This window comes from Mastigoproctus giganteus, chromosome 1 (assembly GCF_048544385.1).
Source record: "Mastigoproctus giganteus isolate SK-2022 chromosome 1, ASM4854438v1, whole genome shotgun sequence".
Classification (NCBI taxonomy): Eukaryota; Metazoa; Arthropoda; class Arachnida; order Uropygi; family Thelyphonidae; genus Mastigoproctus; species Mastigoproctus giganteus.
This window is the reverse complement of record NC_143575.1, coordinates 117941875-117950571: the sequence shown is the minus strand read 5'-3', so window position 1 is coordinate 117950571 and position 8697 is coordinate 117941875.

Sequence of the window (8697 nt, the reverse complement as noted above, 5' to 3'; positions counted from 1 at the left end):
TAAATTCAAATTGAGGAAAGACAGATGTAGGATAGACATGCGGAAATTTGCCTTTAGGCAGCGGGTGGTTGCTTGGTGGAACAGACTTCCATCCCTTGTCATGGAAGATGATAGCCTAAATAAGTTTAAGGCTCAGCTGGACAGGTATTTCGAATGAACAGAGGGGTGAAGTGGAAGTGGGTTTTTTTTTTTTTTTTGGCTGATGCTGCATAAGCTTTCTTGCATCAAATGCCTCTATTAATGTTAATAAACTTTTCCACTGTTAGGATCCCCAAGCCTTATACTATTTTGCATATTTAAACTTTTTAGTCTTATTTCCTTTCCGTAAGTGGTTTCCTGACTGCAGCTCTACCATTAAGGCCGTCTGTTCAGTGCTGTTATTACAGTAGATAGATGTACTTGGGTGTCTGATGCTTGAGCAAGTTCTGCAGCAAGAAGTGTACTTGACTTTCTTCTATCTTTAAGAGATGTTATTCATCATTTCTGGCCAATTTTTTTGGTCTCCCACTCCGTGGGAGACCAAAAAAATTGGCCAGAAATGATGAATTTAATCTTGTTTTTTAATTTAATTTAATTTAATCTTGCACCTTTTGTATTTCAAAAGATATTGCATCCAGAAACTCGTTTGATGGGAAATTTCATTCTGAAAAATTTCTTGCTTGTGCAAAATAACTAGCTTATATTACATTATACCTTGCAGCCACTGTTAGTACAAGCAAGTATAAAAAGCAAGAAATGGGATAACTTACTGAAACTTAATTTATTATGTTCACTTTAGCTATTGATTTATAATTTGCATTATGTATACAGTAAGTTATCCCATTTCTTGCTTTTTATTCTTTACTTCCAGCCTGTCGGGTCAGCCATGAAATATACGCACACCACATGATTAAAATTAAAACCTTTTTAACTAACCTTACCTACTTTTCATGTACACCACATGTGGCGTGTATTTCATGTCAGACACCAAGGCTTTATCCACTTATTGCCGTTTCCTCCTTTGATTTCGGCGGCTAGCCCTAGAAAAACACCACTAAGTTATTCTTAATCCTTCTCCTTTATCTGAGCACCCTTCTTTGTTCACCATGATAGTGAATTCTGTTCCGTTCGCCCTTTGTTCCCCGTGCTTAGCGTTACTAGTACCGTAATGTTAGCACATTGCCTTTCACGACTACTAACTTATATAGCAATTATGGTCGTTGAGTACTTTCTGCATATAGCAGTCTCCCAGCTCATAAACCATTATTATTATTTTTATTATTAATATCTTAAACTGTTGCTTCCTTTAAAATATATATATATAACATATATATACACACACACAACATACTCTGGAGTGGGACCACAAAGTGATTATTTTGTCTCATAATCCGAGACCTTAAGAGTGTCCCATCTACTGGACCATGGTCCACCTTCCCATGGTGCGGACGAATACCCAGAAACAGCTTTAGGGGCAACTGCTGCTTCTGCATAGCCAAGAAGGCAGCACAAACATGACGTAGTAGTAGAAGCATGCGATGTAGAAAAAAATTTTATACATCCATTCCCTCTAAAATTAACATTTATTTATGAATTTCTTTAAGCTATTTAATTTTAATCTAAAATTAAAATTTATTTATGAATTTCTCTAAGCTATCAACTTGCACGACAGATGGCAGTTTGTTCCAACAATCAACTGCCCGATGGGCTAAAGGCAAATTTTCGCGCATCTATTCTACAATTGGCTTTCCTCAATCTAAATTTATGCCCCCTCTGGGCATAAATTTAACATAATCTGACCAAGAGGAAGAATTCCATTAGAATTAAGCCTGTTCAACTCAATAAGATCACTTCAAAGGTGCATAGTGTCCAATGCTGCAATTTGCAGAACTTAAGCCTTTCTTGGTAAGAGTACTCCGTCCCCCTCACTAATCTTGTTACTTTTCTCTGTACTCATTCATGCACCTCTACATCCTTCCTAAAATGAGGCCTCCAGACCTGAACACAGTACTCAATTCAGTCTTATACAAGGGGAAAATCACCTCCTTTTCACTAGCAAAATTCCTGTATATCATTGACAATACCCCCATAACACCCTCTGGCAGTCTGTCTGCACTGCTCAGAAAACTTCACATCTGACTGCACAATTACTTCCAAGTCTTTTTCATTTTCTACATCCTAAGTGTAGTACACACACACAGTTAGTAGATTTCTCTTGGATTACTTCTACCAATATGCAGTACTTTGCATTTGTCAATGTTAAACTTCAGTTGCCATTTCTCAGCCCATGTGACAAACTTTTCTAGATCCTGTTGTAGTATCACACTGCCATTAATGTAATTAACAACCATGCCAACATTTGTATCATCTGCAAACCTTTACATTGAGCCTGATATATCTTCATCAATATCACTGATACACGATACAAAACAGTGGGCCCAACACCGAACCCTGGGGGACACCACTAATAATAATAGTCCACGAAGAGCAGCATCCAATGTCTGGCCTATTTTACAGTCTGTGAAATTAATATGGACACAAGGCGGATTTCAACGGATGTTCTAGGTGCCGCTTGGCATATCCCCTGATGAAATCAACTGTAGTGAGGTGGGTGAAGTAGTACAGCATACGAGCAGGTGTTTCAGTCATAGATCAATGGTGTTTTGCACTTCAATCATTTTATGATGTCTTATGTACTCTTCATATAAAAATAAAGTGGGCATCGTATTGATTTATATTACAATTCTGTTTACCCCAAATTAAAATATCACGGATCGTTTGAGAGGAATGTTTTAAAAAAGTAGCAAGCAATTCACGTTTCTAGTGACAAGACCAGTAAAGCAGATACTGACAAAAATACAGATCATACTTGTGTAGCAAATGAATCGAGGAAAAGGGAAGTGTTGTTTGTCAGTACTAAAACATCGCTAAGTCACAGTAGCGTACCTATCCCTTTTCGAGCCCGGAGGCAAAAAACATGTTCGGGGCCCCTACTTAATTAATGAAAATTGAAAAAAGAGCAGACAGCCAAAGACGCCGGGACCGGAGGCAATTGCCTTGCCTGCCTACATGGTAGTACAGCAGTAGCTACGCCACTGCTGTTATAAAAAACGTAAATACAGATAAAGTTATTTATTACTCAGATTCATGATCACAGGAAATCTCGAGCCCCCTGATGTGTTATGTGTATTATGCAATAAGATCTTATCAAATAGTTCGTTAGCACCAGCTAACTTGCACAGACATTTTGAAACAAACCATTCAGAATATAAAAATAAAGAAGTCAAATTTTTTTAAAGAAAACTTGACATTTGTAAACTAAACATTTCATGTCAAAAATGTTGTCGGATAACGAAAGGGCAGCAATGGCTTCCTACAGTCAGCTACTATAGTGTTCTGAAACTGATAAAACCATGCATCAAAATTGTTCAGTGTATGTTCGATGAGAAATCGCGTCAAAAAATTGATAAAATTTCTTTCTCAAACAGATGTTTCACGCAGAATTCATGACTGAGGATATTGAGCAGGAACTTTTTTTTAAGACTTGTCATGTGATGAGTATTCTTTACAATTGGATGAGAAAATGGACGTTGCAAACCTATCAATTTCATGTTTTCATTCGTTATCACTACAATAATTCTATTGAAGAAGACACGTTACTGTGAAAATTTACAAACCAATACAACAGGAGAAACACTAATTGTATCAACGATTTCATGAAGACTCGGGGAATAAGTTGGGAGAAATGTGTTGCTGTATCTAGTGGTGTGTCAAGTTGGTGTGAAGTCGATGATAGGACCTGTGAAAGCGGCAGAACACAAATTAAAAACTTCGCTAAAACGTGTACGAGTAGTCAGTGTTCCTCATAAACATTCACTAGTTGCTTGATATATCCCTTCATCTTTAAAATGTATTTTAGATCAAGCAGTGGAAATTATTAACTTTGTGAAAATACGACTGTTAAAAACAAGATAATTCCATATTATATGTGAAGATATGGGCAGCCAACGTACATCTTTGCTGGTACATACTGAAATTAAATGGCAGTCACGTGGCAGAGTTCTTGTCAAATTGTTTGAATTACGAGAAGAGCTCGCCATATTCCTACACAATGACAAATTTCTATTAACAGATCACTTTAGAACCGTTTTGTATTTGAGTCAAATTGCTTATCTGGCAGATATATTTACAAAATTTAATATTTCTCTCTCTCTCTCTCTCTCTTCAAGGAAAAAATTTAAATATTTTCAACACAAAAGATAAATTACGATCATTATTACGAAAATCACAATACTGGACCATGGCTGTTGAAAAAAAATAATATGGATCCATTTCCAACGGAATCGAACTGTGGAATTGACGAGGAAATTCAAAAAGAAATTATTTCTCATCTAAAATGAATAACTGTGGCATTAAATGAATACTTTCCTCTACTAAAAGATGACAATAACTATTGGGTTTTCAATCCTTTCAATATTAAAGAAAAACAAGAGGAATACACTACTTCAGAATATGAAAATCTCATCGACCTGACATAAATAAAAGTTAAATTTAATGAAGTTTCATTAAATGAGTTTTGGTGTGATTTAAAAGAATATCTAAATTTATTTAAAAGGCAAAATTCATTGTTTGTTGCCATTTAGTACATGTTTGTGTGAAAGCAGATTTTCACCCCACACTGCAACAAAACCAAAATACAGAAGTAAATTGGATGCCATTCCTGATATTAGAATTCAGCTGTTCACAATTAAACCAAATTTTGAAAGAATATTGAAAGAAAAGAAGACGTTTAGTCCTTCACATTAAATACCAGTTTGAATTAATATTTGCTTTTCCATTATTAATCTGGGTTTTTTTTGTATTTTCAATAAATTATTTTTGATTTGTTTTATTTATAATCAGTAAAAATTGTCAGGGTTCCAAAATTTTTTTTTATCGAGGTGAAAAGGGTTCCCTGATTAAAATAAGTTGAGAACCGCTGCTTTATTGCCTCCTCTGCCACTAATAATCATCGGATGCCTATTTTGAAGGCAACTAAAAAGGATTGTTTGCTGGAGGGTTTTGGAAACACAACTAGTTGTGCCCTGGTTAAAGTCAATCGTCAAAAAGTGTCATATTAGGTAACCTGAAAACAAATACTTCTTCCCATGCATAAGTCTATAAATTGAGTGTGTTCTCTGGTCGAGATCTGCCTATTGTTCTGGACGAAAACTTGAGTTTCCAGAAGTGGAGGAGCTTGCAACCCACAACTGTGACTGACTCAATCAGCCAGTCAGAATAAGCCCATCATTTATCACATCATTGATGGTTCGAACCAGTCTTTTCCACACAATGTGAGGAGTGTTTATAATTACTCTGCAACCTGCACAGACTAAAGTCCATGGTAAAAAAACAGTCATATTAGTGAGTTTGGCCACCAAAACGTATTAGACTAAATTTATAAACCTATGCCTGTATTGCTGTATGCAGAACCAGTGTTTCCGTGGAAAAAATCCACTACTGAGACAGACTAAGTTAGCCAAGGGATGAAAAATGTCCATTAAAGTACCTCGTGGTTGGAACCTGGACTTTTCCACCTGGAAAAGGACAGTAATTATAATTATTGTGCTAGCTACCATGCTCACCAAAGTTGATGGTTAGCCATTTCACCATCTACTGGCTTGCATACAGTTGACAGGCTACGTCCAACACAACTATTGATGAGGCATGGCTGCCCGTCATTGGCCCGACAACTGCTGCCCTCTCCCACTACGCGCCCACCCTTGACACATCTAAACTAGTGTACTCTGCAAGCAGCCCACAATATTCAATTTCCTTGAGTGTCATCCCTTCAATTAATGCCCAACAATCATCCCTTTTTGAAGTCCGTAAGATTATGTCCCATGCTAATGTTGATCAAGAACTTTATGGACCGCATGCCACGAAACTGCAATACCATTCACATATACAAATTTCTGCAGATGGATACAACAGCAGAAATTTATGTGGTATAAGAATACTATTTAATTTAGTCATCATTTGTTGTTCATATCATGCATATTTGAAACAGAGTTTTATTATTTCTTAGTTGTTATTGTAGGGTTTAGTTGCATCAGCAACATAGCATATCATATATAACATGGCAAATTATTCTCTGGCTGATTTGCTGTTTGCTAGATGAAAAACCAAGTGTCCGAGAGAAAAAAAGCTAACAACCCTTGTTTGAAACCACCGTACTCATTACATTGTGACAAAAAAAAAAGGCTTATAAAAATTTGTGTCTTTGATGGGGTTCACACTCTGGTCTTTTCCACCATGTTTATACTAACTGTGCAACCTACGAGGGAAGCATTTGTTCCTCTATGCAGGATATTACGTTGTTAGCTTTTCAAGCAATGTGACTTTATAATTTTGATTGCAACTGTTTTACATGTAAAAGTTGGGAGTAAAACTTTAACCAATGGCATAAGTATACATTCAGTTTTCAACTTGTTCTTCTATGCAGGATTTTGCCACAAGCCATTGTTAAAAAATATTCAAGCGATACGTGAATTTCTAATTTGCAGAGAAACTCTTTTTTATGTTTGAAATATCACATTTGAAATTTGTGTATATGTGCAATCTGGGCTTACTAACAGCATAAGAGGATACGCAGCCATTTTGAAGTAACACGTGGGTTGAATAAATTTTTATTGCAATTGTATGGCAGAACATGCCATGCAATTACACATCACACCCTGACTGGCCAGGGGTAAAATTTATGCTGCATGCCTGTGAACATGCAAATTACCGACACTGCATTTATTTGTTGTTTCCTTGTTTTCCTTGTATAGTGCAAGTCTTCAAATGGTTTTGCAAACAGTCCTGCTTGGCAGCTGATTTAGTGGTCACCAGCAACCATTTTGCAGTGTAACATTATTACTTTATCGTCAGTTAACAAAGACTGACCAGAAATGGCAGAGCCGAAGTTTTGTTGTGTTCATAGTAAGAGAAATCAACAAGAACATGGTTAACAGTTAGATGTATGGAACAATATGGACATAGAAGTGGATCGTTTCCTGTGAATAGAGGGAGATAAGTCAGATAGGTTTTATTTTCTATTCTTGCTTGGAAAAGGACTACTTCTTTATATAAGTTTATATGACATTGGAATGCCAAATTTTCATATCTGATTTAAATTTAAAAAGTTATTAGTGTCACAGTGATTTCCATTGTGCACTTTCCATTTCATGAAGCACTGTTACAAGAATTTCCAGTATGCTTTTCAAAACTTATGGGGATCAAATAATAATTAAAACCAAAGTGAAGATTAGGTACTTCTACACTGATGACTTGCTTTTCGTTTGAAGGCTCATGTAAAAATATAGTGGAAATGAATGGACTTTGGATTCTGTTACTGATTATGTAGGCAACAAAACATTATATGTCAATAAAATTTTAATTTGCAACACTCAACAAAATGTAATTCTTATAGTAACTACTCTATTTGAGTAATTACCGTGAACATAATTTACAAAAATTACAGTTGGTCATGTTTATATCATAAATTGTCTGCCTAATCTTGTGATAAACAGTGTGTACTCAGTTATAATTGTTAACAGTATTTATGGTAAAATTAGGCAGATTTATATTTTTATGATATAATTAAAACCCCATAAAGCATTTTTACAAATTTCAAGAAATAAATTCAACACGTATCCCTTTATATAAGTTTATATGATATTTATACTGATTTAGTGTACAGAGTCAGGCAAACAAAATTAGCTATTTTGAAAGTGGTACCATTTTACAGCAGTTACAGTAGGAGTGCTCCAATTTATATCCTTGAGCATCCAGCAAAAATAGAGTAGTGGTTGAATGAACATTTTTTTTAAATCAGTTAACTCTGTCATGAGTATTCAATGTGAATTTAAACCCCACTTAAACATCAAAAAAGCAGTGTTCCAAATCAAAATACTGTACTTATAAATTTATAACTTCCAGGTCAGATGTATCCAGTGAATATTTCAGAAAACACCGAAAGAACCCAGAGAAACATTACAGTGCAGTCCTTGAAGTCATTAGTTATCAATGATTGCAATAAGGATTGCACCTATCAGAACAAACTATACGAGATATCAATTTAAAGCTCAATTTGTACAAAAAATGCAAATGGTTCAACAATTACTTGTTCGTGTTTTACATACATGTTTAAATTTCTGCAATCTATTTCTACAGAAGGTGAACAATGATCCAGACCAAACCAATCACTTAATTATAAGTGACAAGGCCCACTCTCATTTGAACAGGTATGTAAACAAACAAAATTTTAGATATTGGACAGCTGAAAATCCATGCAGCTTTCATGAACCACTTAACAGCCAAAATGTTACCATTTGGTGTGAGGTTTCTGCTTTTGCTCCATACTTCAATTCGGTAACATTGGCCCTATATGTAAACATGCAGCAAGAATTTGTAAGATATGATCTTCAGAAACAAGGAGTCAACTTAAGAAATGTGTGGTTTCAACAGGATGGTGCCTTCAGAACATACCACAAGGCATGGACACTTTAAAGAAATATTTTCAAATCACATTATGTCTCGTTTTTGTAACAAATTAGCCACCATAATCACCAGACTTATCTGTTTCGATTTCTCTTATGGAGTTTCGTAAAATCCAAAGCCTACGAACACCAACCACAAATACTAGCACAAATGAACAAAACATTCATGATGAAACTGAAGGAATACTGCCAGAAA